This window comes from Pseudophryne corroboree, chromosome 11 (assembly GCF_028390025.1).
Source record: "Pseudophryne corroboree isolate aPseCor3 chromosome 11, aPseCor3.hap2, whole genome shotgun sequence".
Lineage (NCBI taxonomy): Eukaryota > Metazoa > Chordata > Amphibia > Anura > Myobatrachidae > Pseudophryne > Pseudophryne corroboree.
This window is the reverse complement of record NC_086454.1, coordinates 335,722,792-335,736,250: the sequence shown is the minus strand read 5'-3', so window position 1 is coordinate 335,736,250 and position 13,459 is coordinate 335,722,792. Positions and strand designations below refer to the sequence as shown.

Sequence of the window (13,459 nt, the reverse complement as noted above, 5' to 3'; positions counted from 1 at the left end):
ATAACAATTACAGTTCTGATGTCTCACCTTTTCCATAAATTAGAGCAATATTCCAGGAGAACTTGAAATGCAGCGATGCATGGTCATTATATCATCATTCTGTAATGTTAGTGCTCCTGCATTGCTGCCCCCTCCTGTACAGCGTCGTCCCCGCCTCTATAACGCTGACTCCTCCTATACAGCGCCGTTACCTCCCCTACAGTGCCGTCCCCTCCTGTACAGCACTGTCTCCTCCTGTACAGCGTCGTCCCCGCCTCTATAACGCCGACTCCTCCTATACAGCGCCGTTACCTCCCCTACAGTGCCGTCCCCTCCTGTACAGCACTGACTCCTCCTGTACAGCGCCGTCCCCGCCTCTATAACGCCGACTCCTCCTATACAGCGCCGTTACCTCCCCTACAGTGCCGCCCCCTCCTGTACAGCACTGACTCCTCCTGTACAGCGTCGTCCCCTCCTGTACAGCACTGACTCCTCCTGTACAGCGTCGTCCCCGCCTCTATAACGCTGACTCCTCCTATACAGCGCCGTTACCTCCCCTACAGTGCCGTCCCCTCCTGTACAGCACTGACTCCTCCTGTACAGCGTCGTCCCCGCCTCTATAACGCTGACTCCTCCTATACAGCGCCGTTACCTCCCCTACAGTGCCGTCCCCTCCTGTACAGCACTGACTCCTCCTGTACAGCGTCGTCCCCGCCTCTATAACGCTGACTCCTCCTATACAGCGCCGTTACCTCCCCTACAGTGCCGTCCCCTCCTGTACAGCACTGACTCCTCCTGTACAGCGTCGTCCCCGCCTCTATAACGCTGACTCCTCCTATACAGCGCCGTTACCTCCCCTACAGTGCCGTCCCCTCCTGTACAGCACTGACTCCTCCTGTACAGCGCCGTCCCCGCCTCTATAACGCTGGCTCCTCCTATACAGCGCCGTTACCTCCCCTACAGTGCCGTCCCCTCCTGTACAGCACTGACTCCTCCTGTACAGCGTCGTCCCCGCCTCTATAACGCTGACTCCTCCTATACAGCGCCGTTACCTCCCCTACAGTGCCGTCCCCTCCTGTACAGCACTGACTCCTCCTGTACAGCGTCGTCCCCGCCTCTATAACGCTCACTCCTCCTATACAGTGCCGTTACCTCCCCTACAGTGCCGTCCCCTCCTGTACAGCACTGACTCCTCCTGTACAGCGCCGTCCCTGCCTCTATAACGCTGGCTCCTCCTATACAGCGCCGTTACCTCCCCTACAGTGCCGTCCCCTCCTGTACAGCACTGACTCCTCCTGTACAGCGTCGTCCCCGCCTCTATAACGCTGACTCCTCTTATACAGCGCCGTTACCTCCCCTACAGTGCCGTCCCCTCCTGTACAGCACTGACTCCTCCTGTACAGCGCCGTTACCTCCCCTACAGTGCCGTCCCCTCCTGTACAGCACTGACTCCTCCTGTACAGTGCCGTCCCCTCCTGTATAGCACTGACTCCTCCTGTACAGCGTCGTCCCCTCCTCTATAACGCTGACTCCTCCTATACAGCGCCGTTACCTCCCCTACAGTGCCGTCCCCTCCTGTACAGCACTGACTCCGCCTGTACAGCGCCGTCCCCTCCTGTACAGCGCTGACTCCTCTACAGCACCGTCCCCTCCTGTATAGCGCTGACTCCCCCTCTACAGCGCCATCCCCCCGTATAGCGCTGACTCCTCCTGTACAGCACCGTCCCCTCCCCCACAGCGCTGTCCCCTCCTGTACAGCGCTAACTCCTCCTGTACAGCGCCGTCCCCTCCTGTACAGTGCCGTCCCCTCCTGTACAGCTCTGTCCTCTCCTGTACAGCGCCGTCCCCTCCTGTACAGTGCCGTCCCCTCCTGTACAGCGCTGACTCCTCTACAGCACCGTCCCCTCCTGTATAGTGCTGACTCCCCCTCTACAGAGCCATCCCCCCGTATAGCGCTGACTCCTCCTGTACAGCACAGTCCCCTCCCCCACAGCTCTGTCCCCTCCTGTACAGCGCTAACTCCTCCTGTACAGCGCCGTCCCCTCCTGTACAGTGCCGTCCCCTCCTGTACAGCACCATCCCCTCCTGTACAGCTCCGTCCCCTCCTGTACAGCGCCGTCCCCTCCTGTATAGCGCTGACTCCTCCTCTACAGCACCGTCCCCTCCTGTATAGTGCTGACTCCTCCTCTACAGCACCACCCCCCCTGTATAGCGCTGACTCCTCCTCTACAGCACCGTCCCCTCCTCTGCAGCACCGTCCCCTCCCCTACAGCACCGCCCCGTCCTCGATCGCATAGTCATTATCACCATTCTGTAAGGTTACTACTCCTACAGCGCCGCCCCCTCCTGTATAGCGCCGCCCACTCCTCTACAGCACTGCCCCCTCCTCTACAGCGCCACCCCCTCCTCCATAGCATAGTCACTATTACCATTCTGTATTGTTACTGCTCCTGCAGTGCCGGCCCCTCATCTACAGCGCTGGCCCCTCCTCTACAGCATAGTCATTATCACCATTCTGAAATGTTACTGCTCATGCAGTGCTGCCCCTCCTCCACAGCGCCGTCCCCTCCTCTACAGCTCTGGCCCCTCCTCTACAGCACCGCCCCCTCCTCTACAGTGCCGCCCCCTCCTCTACAGCACCATCCCCTCCTCTACAGCACCGCCCCTCATCTACAGCGCTGGCCCCTCCTCTACAGCATAGTCATTATCACCATTCTGAAATGTTACTGCTCATGCAGTGCTGCCCCTCCTCCACAGCGCCGTCCCCTCCTCTACAGCTCTGGCCCCTCCTCTACAGCGCCGCCCCCTCCTCTACAGTGCCGCCCCCTCCTCTACAGTGCGGGCCCCTCCTCTACAGCATAGTCATTATCACCATTCTGAAATGTTACTGCTCAAGCAGTGCTGCCCCTCCTCCACAGCACCGCCCCCTCCTCTACAGCTCCGGCCCCCTTCTCTACAGCACCATCCCCTCCTCTACAGCACCGCCCCCTCCTCTACAGTGCGGGCCCCTCCTCTACAGCATAGTCATTATCACCATTCTGAAATGTTACTGCTCAAGCAGTGCTGCCCCTCCTCCACAGCGCCGCCCCCTCCTCTACAGCTCCGGCCCCCTTCTCTACAGCACCATCCCCTCCTCTACAGCACCGCCCCCTCCTCTACAGTGCGGGCCCCTCCTCTACAGCATAGTCATTATCACCATTCTGAAATGTTACTGCTCATGCAGTGCTGCCCCTCCTCCACAGCGCCGCCCCTTCCTCTACAGCTCCGGCCCCCTTCTCTACAGCACCATCCCCTCCTCTACAGCACTGCCCTCTCCTCTATAGCGCCGCCCCCTCCTCTACAGCGCCGCCCCCCTCCTCTATAGCATAGTCCGGTGGTTCCCAAACTTTTTTGAATCACGGCGCTCTAGAGCATCAGAATTCTTTTCATGGCACCCCTAGGCCAAAAGTTTCTTACTGAGAAATTTAGAAAGAAATATAAAATGAAGTAAAATGTGTTTATTATGTCATCCTTAGGGTTACGTGGTGAGGAACAGGATCTGCTTCTGTTTGTCCATATATTTTATGATTGGCAGCCACCAGCCCTGGTTTTGCCTGTTAAATTGACCATCAATAATTTGAACTGGTCTTAGACCACCAACCCAAGGCATGCAAGTGTCCCGAGGCGCCATTATCACCATTCTGTAATGTTAGTGCTCCTGCAGCACCAGCCCCTCCTCTACAGCGCCGCCCCCTCCAATACAGTGCGGGCCCCTCCTCTACAGCGCTGCCCCCTCCCCTACAGTGCCATCCCCTCCTCTACAGCGCCGCCCCCTCCTCTACAGTGCGGGCCCCTCCTCTACAGCGCTGCTCCCTCCCCTACAGTGCCATCCCCTCCTCTACAGCGCCGCCCCCTCCCCTACAGTGCCATCCCCTCCTCTACAGCGCCGCCTCCTCCTCTACAGTGCGGGCCCCTCCTCTACAGCGCTGCTCCCTCCCCTACAGTGCCATCCCCTCCTCTACAGCGCCGCCCCCTCGAGCAAAGTGCTGTGGATTCTTGCATTATACTTTTATATTACACACATTACTTATTACCCCTATATTACATTGTGACCGGCATATTACACACATTACTGCCTACCCCTATATTACACACATTACTTATCACCCCTATTTCTCTAACGTCCTAGTGGATGCTGGGGACTCCGTAAGGACCATGGGGAATAGACGGGCTCCGCAGGAGACATGGGCACTTCAAGAAAGAATTTAGATTCTGGTGTGCTCTGGCTTCTCATTGTCCCTCCTCCAGACCTCAGTTAGAATCTGTGCCCGGACGAGCTGGGTGCTGTTCAGTGAGCTCTCCTGAGCTTGCTAATAAGAAAGTATTTTGTTAGTTTTTTTTATTTTCAGGGAGCTCTGCTGGCAACAGACTCCCTGCATCGTGGGACTGAGGGGAGAGAAGCAGCCCTACTCTCTGCAGATAGGTCCTGCTTCTTAGGCTACTGGACAGCATTAGCTCCAGAGGGATCGTACACAGGATCTCACCCTCGTCGTCCGATCCCGGAGCCGCGCCGCCGTCCCCCTCGCAGAGCCGGAAGACAGAAGCCGAGGGAAAGAAGCAAGAAGACTTCGAAATCGTCGGCAGAAGACTCCAGTCTTCACTGAGGTAGCGCACAGCACTGCAGCTGTGCGCCATTGCTCCCAAACTACACCCACATACTCCGGTCACTGTAAGGGTGCAGGGCGCAGGGGCGGGGGGGCGCCCTGGGAAGCAATTAGAGACCTCTTTGGCAAAAGTTTGCATATATACAGTTGGGCACTGTATATATGTATGAGCCCCCGCCAAAAATTGTACATGAAAGCGGGACAGAAGCCCGCCATCGAGGGGGCGGGGCTTCTTCCTCAGCACTCACCATCGCCATGTTTTTTCTCCACAGCACCGCTGAGAGGAAGCTCCCCAGCCTCTCCCCTGCAGTTACACGGTAGAAGAGGGTAAAAAGAGAGGGGGGGGCACATAATTATGCGCAAAAATCATTATAAACAGCAGCTACTGGGTTAACATTAAGTTACTGTGTTATTCCTGGGTTAATAGCGCTGGGGTGTGTGCTGGCATACTCTCTTTCTGTCTCTCCAAAGGGCCTTATGGGGGAATTGTCTTCAGATGAGCATTCCCTGAGTGTGTGGTGTGTCGGTACGTGTGTGTCGACATGTCTGATGGCCAAAATGGCAGAAAAGTATTCAATATATGATTATTGTAATAAAAGATGATTTGCATATCACTGATGACTCATCTGTCCCTGACACAAGGGTACACAGGTGTAAGGGAAGCTGAGGTAAATTTCCCTCCTCTCATGATGAAAAAGAGCGGGAATCTCCAGACAAGAGACTGCAGCTTCCCACAAAGAATTCTCAGGGAGTATCCTTTCCCCACTAGGGCCAGGATACGATAGGAATCTTCCCCTAGGGCATACCTCCCAGCTGTCCCGATTTTTGCGGGACAGTCCCGTTTTTTGGGGACTGTCCCGCTGTCCCACCCGTGGGCCACAGTGTCCCACGGTGGGGGGGGGGGGGGTTAGTTGGAAGGCTCTGTCAATCGCTGCTCTGCTTAGCAGAGCAGCGGTGAATAGACGCTGTGCGCATGCGCACAGCGTCTATTCAGTGGAGTCAGAGGGAGAGGGAGCATGCCAGCGGCTCACAGAGCGCTGGGCATGCCCCCTCAGTGACGAAAACGGGGCGTGGCTCACGATCGCGGGTCCTCCCATGAAGCCACGCCCCCTTTCCGTAGGTCACACCCTTTTTCGGGAACGCGCGCAAGCCGCGCGAGTGTCCCGCTCCACAAGTAAAGAAGGTTGGGAGGTATGCCCTAGGGTGTCACGTTTGCCCAAAAGGTAGCCCTGACGTAACAGCTATTCTCAGGGATCCTGCAGAGAGCGTGCACATTCTGGTACACTACTCAGACCGGCGATTGTGTCGGCATGGGTTTATAGCGCTGTGGCAGTGTGGACAGGTACCTTATCAGCAGAGATTGACACCCTAGTATGTATATATATATATATATATATATATATATGTATATATAGAGATATATATATTAAAGATGCTGTCCTAAGAGATATATATATATAAAACATGTCCAAAGAGACATGAGTCTACTGGGTCCTAGAGTCAAAGCTATGTCGATTTCTGCTTGACGTGTCCTGTAGAATATGCAATGGACAGATGATGCCGACTTAAGAGGCATATGGAAGGCTGAGGATTGTGTGGAGAAGGGTTCTCGGACCTGGTCTCCACAGCTATAGCTGGTAATTCTGATATTTTGCCTTATATTCCTGCACAGACTAGGAAAGCACGACATTATAAAATGCAGCCTTTCGAACAAAGAAACAAGAAAGTCCGAGGTGCGTCCTTTCTTGCCAGAGGCGGGGGCAGAGGAAAGAAGCTGCACAACACAGCTAGTTCCCAGGAACAGAAGTCCTCCCCGGCCTCTACAAAATCCACCGCATGTTGCTAGGGTTCCACAGGCGGAGCTAGGCCCGGTGGGGGCACGCCTTCGTAAGTTCAGCCACAAGTGGGTTCACTCCCTGTTAGATCCCTGGACAATAGATATTGTGTCTCAGGGATACAAGCTGGACTTTGAGGAGATGCCCCCTCACCGACGGCCCTGCCGGCTTCCCCCCACAAGAGGGAACAGTGTTAACTGCAATTCACAAATTGTATCTTCAACAGGTGGTGGTCAAGCTTCCCCTCCCTCAACAAGGAGGGGGTTATTATTCGACCATGTTGTAGTCCCGAAACCAGACGGTTCGGTCAGACCCATATTGAATTTAAAATCCCTGAACATATACCTGAAAAGGTTCAAGTTCAAGATGGAATCGCTAAGAGCGGTCATTGCAAGCCTGAAAGGGGGAGATTTTATGGTGACTCTGGACATAAAGGATGCATACCTTCATGTCCCCATTTATCCACCTCATCAGGCGTACCTCATAAAAGCGAGATCAAGAGAGCAGTTGCTGAACAGCGTATCACTTTCTCTGGAAGTGTAACGGCAACACGGCTGGATTCTATATATTCCAAAGTCGCAGTTGGTTCCTACAGCTCATCTGCCTCTCCTAGGCATGATCCTAGACACAGACCAGAAAAGGGTTTATCTCCCGATAGAGAGAGCTCAGGAGCTCATGACACTGGTCAGGAATCTATTAAAACCAAAACAGGAGTCAGTGCATCACTGCACTCGAGTCCTGGGAAGGATGGTGGCATTATACGAGGCCATTCCCTTTGGCAGGTTCCATGCGAGGACCTTCCAATGGGACTTACTGGACAAGTGGTCCGGATCACATCTTCAGATGCATCAGTTAATCACCCTATCCCCCAGGGCCAGGGTGTCTCTCCTGTGGTGGCTGCAGAGTGCTCACCTTCTCGAAGGTCGCAGATTCGGCATTCAGGACTGGGTCCTGGTGACCACGGATGCAAGCCTCCGAGGGTGGGGGGCAGTCACACAGGGAAGAAATTTCCAAGGGCTGTGGTCAAGTCAGGAGACTTGCTTTCACATCAACATCCTGGAACTAAGGGCCATATACAACGCCCTACGTCAAGCGGAGTCCCTGCTTCGCGACCAACCGGTTCTGATTCAGCCAGACAACATCACCGCAGTGGCTCATGTAAACCGCCAAGGCGGCACAAGGAGCAGGGTGGCGATGGTAGAAGCCACCAGAATTCTTCGCTGGGCGGAGAATCACGTAAGCGCACTGTCAGCAGTGTTCATTCCGGGAGTGGACAACTGGGAAGCAGACTTCCTCAGCAGGCACGACCTCCACCCGGGAGAGTGGGGACTTCATCAAGAAGTCTTCACGCAGATTGCAAGTCGGTGGGAACTGCCACAGGTGGACATGATGGCATCCCGCCTAAACAAAAAGCTGCAGAGATATTGCGCCAGGTCAAGAGACCCTCAGGCGATAGCTGTGGACGCACTGGTGACACCGTGGGTGTTCCAGTCGGTCTATGTATTTCCTCCTCTTCCTCTCATACCCAAGGTGCTGAAAATCATAAGGAAAAGAAGAGTGAGAACAATACTCATTGTTCCGGATTGGCCAAGAAGGACTTGGTATCCAGATCTGCAAGAAATGCTCACAGAGGACCCGTGGCCTCTGCCTCTAGGACAGGACTTGTGCAACAGGGGCCCTGTCTGTTCCAAGACTTACCGCGGCTGCGTTTGACGGCATGGCGGTTGAACGCCGGATCCTAGCAGAAAAAGGCATTCCGGAGGAGGTCATTCCTACGCTGATAGAGGCTAGGAAGGATGTGACGGCTCAACATTGTCACCGTATATGGCGAAAATATGTGGCTTCGTGTGAGGCCAGGAATGCCCCTACGGAGGAATTCCAGCTGGGCCGTTTCCTTCACTTCCTACAGTCGGGGGTGACTTTGGGCCTTAAATTGGGTTCCATTAAGGTTCAGATTTCGGCCTTATCCATTTTCTTTCAAAAAGAACTGGCTTTTCTGCCTGAAGTTCAGACATTTGTAAAGGGAGTGCTGCATGTTCAGCCCCCTTTTGTGCCTCCAGTGGCACCTTGGGATCTTAACGTGGTGTTGAGTTTCCTGAAATCATACTGGTTTGAACCACTCAAAACGGTGGAAGTAAAATATCTCACGTGGAAGGTGGTCATGCTATTAGCCTTGGCTTCGGCTAGGCGTGTGTCAGAATTGGCGGCTTTGTCACATAAAAGCCCCTATCTGGTTTTCCATGCGGATAGATCAGAATTGCGGTCCCGCCCACAATTTCTGCCGAAAGTGGTTTCATCCTTTCATATAAACCAACCTATTGTGGTGCCTGTGGCTACTTCTGACTTGGAGGATTCCGAGTCACTGGATGTGGTCGGGGCTTTGAAGGTTTATGTAGCCAGAACGGCTAAGGTCAGGAAAACAGAATCTTTGTTTATCCTGTATGCTTCCAACAAGCTTGGGGCGCCTGCTTCAAAGCAAACTATTGCTCGCTGGATCTGTAACACGATTCAGCAGGCTCATTCTGCGTCTGGGTTGCCGCTGCCTAAATCAGTTAAGGCCCATTCCACTAGGAAGGTGGACTCTTCTTGGGCGGCTGCCCGAGGGGTCTCGGCATTACAGCTTTGCCGAGCGGCTACTTGGTCAGGTTCAAACACCTTTGCAAAGTTCTACATGTTTGATACCCTGGCTGAGGAGGACCTTGTGTTTGCTCATTCGGTGCTGCAGAGTCATCCGCACTCTCCCGCCCGTTTGGGAGCTTTGGTATAATCCCCATGGTCCTTACGGAGTCCCCAGCATCCACTAGGACGTTAGAGAAAATAAGATTTTACTTACCGGTAAATCTATTTCTCGTAGTCCGTAGTGGATGCAGGGCGCCCGTCCCAAGTGCGGACTTCTTCTGCAATGCTTGTATATAGTTATTGCTTAAATAAGGGTTATGTTATAGTTGCATCAGGCTTTATCTGATGCTCTGTTATTGTTCATACTGTTAACTGGGTAAAGTTATCACAAGTTATACGGTGTGATTGGTGTGGCTGGTATGAGTCTTACCCTGGATTCCCAAAATCCTTTCCTTGTACTGTCAGCTCTTCCGGGCACAGTTTCTCTAACTGAGGTCTGGAGGAGGGACATAGAGGGAGGAGCCAGAGCACACCAGAATCTAAATTCTTTCTTGAAGTGCCCATGTCTCCTGCGGAGCCCGTCTATTCCCCATGGTCCTTACGGAGTCCCCAGCATCCACTACGGACTACGAGAAATAGATTTACCGGTAAGTAAAATCTTATTATTACACTGTGACTGGTATATTACACACATTACTGATTAGCTCTATATTACACACATTACTTATTACCACTATATTACACTGTGACTGGTATATTACACACATTACTTATTACCCCTATATTACACGGTGACTGGTATATTAAACACATTACTTATTACCCCTATATTACACAGTGACTGGTATATTACACACATTACTTATTACCCCCATATTACACTGTGACTGGTATATTACACACATTACTTATTACCCCTATATTACACACATTACTTATTACCCCTATATTACACTGTGACTGGTATATTACACACATTACTTATTACCCCTATATTACACTGTGACTGGTATATTACACACATTACTGATTACCCCTATATTACACACATTTCTTATTACCCCTATATTACATACAGCGCTTCTTACCCCCATATTACACACAGCGCTTCTTACACCCATATTACACACAGCGCTTCTTACCCCCATATAAACACACAGCGCTTCTTACCCCTCTATTACACACAGCGCTTCTTACCCCATATTACACACAGCGCTTCTTACCCCCATATTACACACAGCGCTTCTTACCCCTCTATTACACACAGCGCTTCTTACCCCCATATAACACACAGCGCTTCTTACCCCTCTATTACACACAGCACTTCTTACCCCCATATTACACACAGCACTTCTTACCCCTATATTACACACAGCGCTTCTTACCCTCTATTAAACACAGCACTTCTTACCCCTCTATTACACACAGCGCTTCTTACCCCCATATAACACACAGCGCTTCTTACCCCATATTACACACACCGCTTCTTACCCCCATATTACACACAGCGCTTCTTACCACCATATTACACACAGTGCTTCTTACCCCCATATTACACACAGTGCTTCTTACCCCATATTACACACAGCGCTACTTACCCCCATATTACACACAGCGCTTCTTCCCCCATATTACACACAGCGCTTCTTACCCCCATATTACACACAGCGCTTCTTCCCCCATATTACACACAGCGCTTCTTACCCCATATTACACACAGCGCTTCTTACCCCTATATAACACACAGCACTTCTTACCCCCATATTACACTCAGCGCTTCTTACCCCTCTATTATACTCAGCGCTTTTTACCCCCATATTACACACAGCGCTTCTTACCCCCATATTACACACAGCGCTTCTTACCCCTATATTACACACAGCACTTCTTACCCCCATATTACACACAGCACTTCTTACCCCCATATTACACACAGCACTTACCCCCATATTACACACAGCACTTCTTACCCCCATATAACACACAGCACTTCTTACCCCGATATAACACACAGCGCTTCTTACCCCCATATTACACACAGCGCTTCTTACCCCCATATTACACACAGCGCTTCTTACCCCTCTATTACACACAGCGCTTCTTACCCCCATATTACACACAGCACTTCTTACCCCCATATTACACACAGCACTTCTTACCCCTATATTACACACAGCGCTTCTTACCCCTCTATTACACATAGCGCTTCTTACCCCTCTATTACACACAGCGCTTCTTACCCCTCTATAACACACAGCACTTCTTACCCCCATATTACACACAGCACTTCTTACCCCCATATAACACACAGCACTTCTTAGTTCTTACCCCCATATAACACACAGCGCTTCTTACCCCCATATTACACACAGCGCTTCTTACCCCTATATAACACACAGCACTTCTTACCCCCATATTACACTCAGAGCTTCTTACCCCTCTATTATACTCAGTGCTTCTTACCCCCATATTACACACAGCGCTTCTTACCCCCATATTACACACAGCGCTTCTGACCCCTATATTACACACAGCACTTCTTACCCCCATATTACACACAGCACTTCTTACCCCCATATTACACACAGCACTTCTTACCCCCATATTACACACAGCACTTCTTACCCCCATATAACACACAGCACTTCTTACCCCCATATTACACACAGCGCTTCTTACCCCTATATTACACACAGCGCTTCTTACCCCCATATTACACACAGCGCTTCTTACCCCTCTATTACACACAGCGCTTCTTACCCCCATATTACACACAGCACTTCTTACCCCTATATTACACACAGCACTTCTTACCCCTATATTACACACAGCGCTTCTTACCCCCATATTAGACACAGCGCTTCTTATCCCTCTATTACACACAGCACTTCTTACCCCTATATTACACACAGCACTTCTTACCCCTATATTACACACAGCACTTCTTACCCCTATATTACACACAGTGCTTCTTACCCCCATATTACACACAGCACTTCTTACCCCTATATTACACACAGCGCTTCTTACCCCTATATTACACACAGCGCTTCTTACCCCCATATTAGACACAGCGCTTCTTACCCCCATATTAGACACAGCGCTTCTTACCCCTCTATTACACATAGCACTTCTTACCCCTCTATTACACACAGCACTTCTTACCCCTCTATTACACACAGCACTTCTTACCCCTATATTACACACAGCGCTTCTTACCCCCATATAACACACAGCACTTCTTACCCCCATATTACACACAGCGCTTCTTACCCCTATATTACACACAGCGCTTCTTACCCCCATATTACACACAGCGCTTCTTACCCCTCTATTACACACAGCGCTTCTTACCCCCATATTACACACAGCACTTCTTACCCCTATATTACACACAGCGCTTCTTACCCCCATATTAGACACAGCGCTTCTTACCCCTCTATTACACATAGCACTTCTTACCCCTCTATTACACACAGCGCTTCTTACCCCTATATTACACACAGCGCTTCTTACCCCCATATTACACACAGCGCTTCTTACCCCTCTATTACACACAGCGCTTCTTGCCCCCATATTACACACAGCACTTCTTACCCCTCTATTACACACAGCACTTTTTAACCCTATATTACACACAGCACTTCTTACCCCTCTATTACACACAGCGCTCATTACCCCTCTATTACACACAGCACTTTTTACCCTTATATTACACACAGCACTTAGTGTAACCCTTTCTATTACATACCGCTCCCATTACACTGTCTCTCAGTCTACTCCCTGTAGATTAGTTCTTATCCCTATATTACATGGCCCTTCTTACCTCTGTATTACAGGCAGTGCCTCTTACCTCACACCCGCTTCTGTTACTGTGCCTCTCTCCTCCCCAGTGGAATGCAAAGAGCTGGGAATGTTCTCACCGCCACATCCTGAATCCCAGCATTGTCTGTGGGATGAGGACATTGCACGTGTCCCAGTGACTGGAGATGAGTCACAGACAGAGTGACAGCTGAGAGACACATGCAGACCAGCAGCCGAGATGTACAAAGGAAAATTGCATCCAGTATATTCATATATCACATCCCGACATTCGGCATACAGAAGACCACCCCATACTCAGAGATTATGGGACGCTTTGCCGATGTTGGAGGTAGAGGAGTATCTAAGTCGCACTGCGTATGTGTCCCAATTGTGTTTACGCAGATATGCAATTATAATATATCATGCCCCTGCAGGGAGAGGGGTACTGAGTGTAGCGGGTGCTGCTGCACGGTGTAATATCAGGGGCAGGGAGAGGGGTACTGAGAATGTAGCGGGATATGCTGCGTGGTGTAATATCAGGGGCAGGGAGAGGGGTGCTGAGAATGTAGCGGGAGATGC

The 13,459-nt window shown here is 51.4% G+C and overlaps 1 protein-coding gene across 1 annotated transcript in view; it reads right to left on the bottom strand.

Moving 5' to 3' along the window:
* The window catches only part of LOC134969692 (adhesion G-protein coupled receptor G1-like), a 165,904-nt gene extending 152,896 nt beyond the window's left edge, over window positions 1–13,008 (bottom strand). Inside the window, exon 1 of the mRNA XM_063945801.1 lies at window positions 12,930–13,008. The gene's annotated coding sequence lies outside the window, so the exon portion shown is untranslated. The remainder of the gene's footprint in view (window positions 1–12,929) is intronic.
* Between the last annotated feature and the right edge of the window lie 451 nt (window positions 13,009–13,459).